Here is a 2,002-nt window from a genome sequence, read left to right as displayed (position 1 = left end):
ATATCCATATATAAAGTTATATGAAAATACACACACACACACACACACACACACACACACACACACACACACGGTGATGTAGTGTTTCCATAATGCTGTGGTTTGAATATGAAATTTCCTTTAGAGACTCATGTATTTGAACAGTTGGTTCTTAGCTGATGGTGCTCTTTCGGGAAGAGTACAGAATCTTTAGGAGGTGGAAGCTTGCTGGAGAAAGTGGGTTACTGGGGATAAGCCATGAGGCTTCATAGCCTGGTCCCACTTCCAGTTGACTCTCTGCTTCCTGAGTGGGGATGCAATGTAACCAGCCAGCCTCCTGCTCCTGCTGCCATGCCTTCCCCACTTGCTGCATTGTCTCCCTGCCAACATAGAATGGACTCTTTGAACTGTAAGCCAGAATAAACCCTTCCTCCCTTAAATTGCATCAGGCATTTGGTCTCAGCAGTGAGAAAAGTAAAGCACATTGTGTTGACTAAAACTAGAAATCAGAGAGATAGAGGTGCGCTTTGAGTAGATCAGGAGCTTCTCAGTATCACATGGTTGTGGTGTGACCACTGCCACAGCAGGGAAACTTGCTTTTGTCTCTGTGTCTCAAGCATAGTGCATCATGAGGCCCCCAGGAACAGACTGAACTGATTAAATGCCAACTGTTTTTTGCTTTTTTTTTTTTTTTAAACAGAAAGCAAAAATGGTAAGTACCAGAGTGACCCTGGGGCCTGGTCATCACATTACTTCATAATTAAAAGTAGTGGTAAGAGAGCAGATTACATGCTGAAGGCTGTAGAAGAGAGTGTGAGTGTTGGGAGGGGTTTGAGAATAAAGTTGAGTGACTAGAGATGACAAAGAGGGCTTTGTGGCTGGATCACTGCGTGTGACAACTTGATGCTCCACCTGTAAGGAGAGGAACCCACCTGCTTAGGTCTTGGACCAGTTTGTTCTTTGCATGTTCTTTTCCAGGATTCTTTATCTACCAGCCTTTCCCATCAATAAAGGAATTCTAGAGCCTGTTGACTTTTTAAGTTTTAATTTTTTTCACTTGTAATCTCTCTCTCTCTCTCTCTCTCTCTCTCTCTCTCTCTCTCTCTCCTTATCTTTAGCAGGTCTTGCTTGTGTTTTCAAGCCTTGTTCTTTCTGCTTGTGACCCAGGAGAGTCCTCCCTTGGATTACTTGGATTAGCTTCTTCCTTGACAAGGTGTTCATTTGGGTCACTCCAGTTCCAGCTGTAGTTCCCTGCTGCTCTGGTCTCATCCAGATCCAGATCCATCATGTTCATTCTGCAAACTGTTCTCTGCTCCTTGGGCCCTGTTAGTAGGTAGGTCCTACCTAGAAACAGACAGCCCCAGAAAAAGGAAAAAGTGAGGTTTCAAAGGCAGCATGTATTAGCAGGCCTGGAGCATGGCATTCTGAAGGATGCTCACATCCTTGTAGTAGGCTCTCCATTTTCACAAATTCTTCTGAGTTCCATAAACATCAGTGCTGGGGATCACATGGAACAGATACAAACATGTTTTTGCACCAAATATTGGGGTTGTCAGTGACTTTCCCATTTGAAAAGGAAACTTTGCTAATGGCACCGTTCTGTGTGGTTGTCCACTGCCAGCCATGGTCAACCCCACTCTGTTGTGATATTGCTGTTGAGGGTGAGTCCTTGGGCTATGTCTCCTCCAATATGTTCACAAAATTCTAGACAGCAGAATACATGCATGCTCTGAGCACTAGGGAGAAAGAATTTAGTCATAATGTTTACTGTGTTCACAGAATTATTGCAGGAGTTACGTGCCAGTGTGGTGACTTCACATACCATAATGACACTGGGGGCAAGAAATCTGATGATGAGCATTTCATCCTAATCCAGGTACTGGCACCTTGTCAATTGTTGGACTGAACAAAAATGGTTCCTAGTTTTTCATCTGTTCTGCCATGATTGAGTGGTTGGATAGTAAGTATGGGGTCTTTTGGAAGGTAAAGCTGGATCTCCACTTGTAGAAGGATGAAACTAAAC

Source organism: Nannospalax galili, unplaced genomic scaffold (genome assembly GCF_000622305.1).
Source record: "Nannospalax galili isolate Female #2095 unplaced genomic scaffold, S.galili_v1.0 scaffold627, whole genome shotgun sequence".
NCBI classification, from domain to species: Eukaryota; Metazoa; Chordata; class Mammalia; order Rodentia; family Spalacidae; genus Nannospalax; species Nannospalax galili.
The sequence above is the reverse complement of the archived record's forward strand: the minus strand, read 5'-3'. Positions refer to the sequence as shown.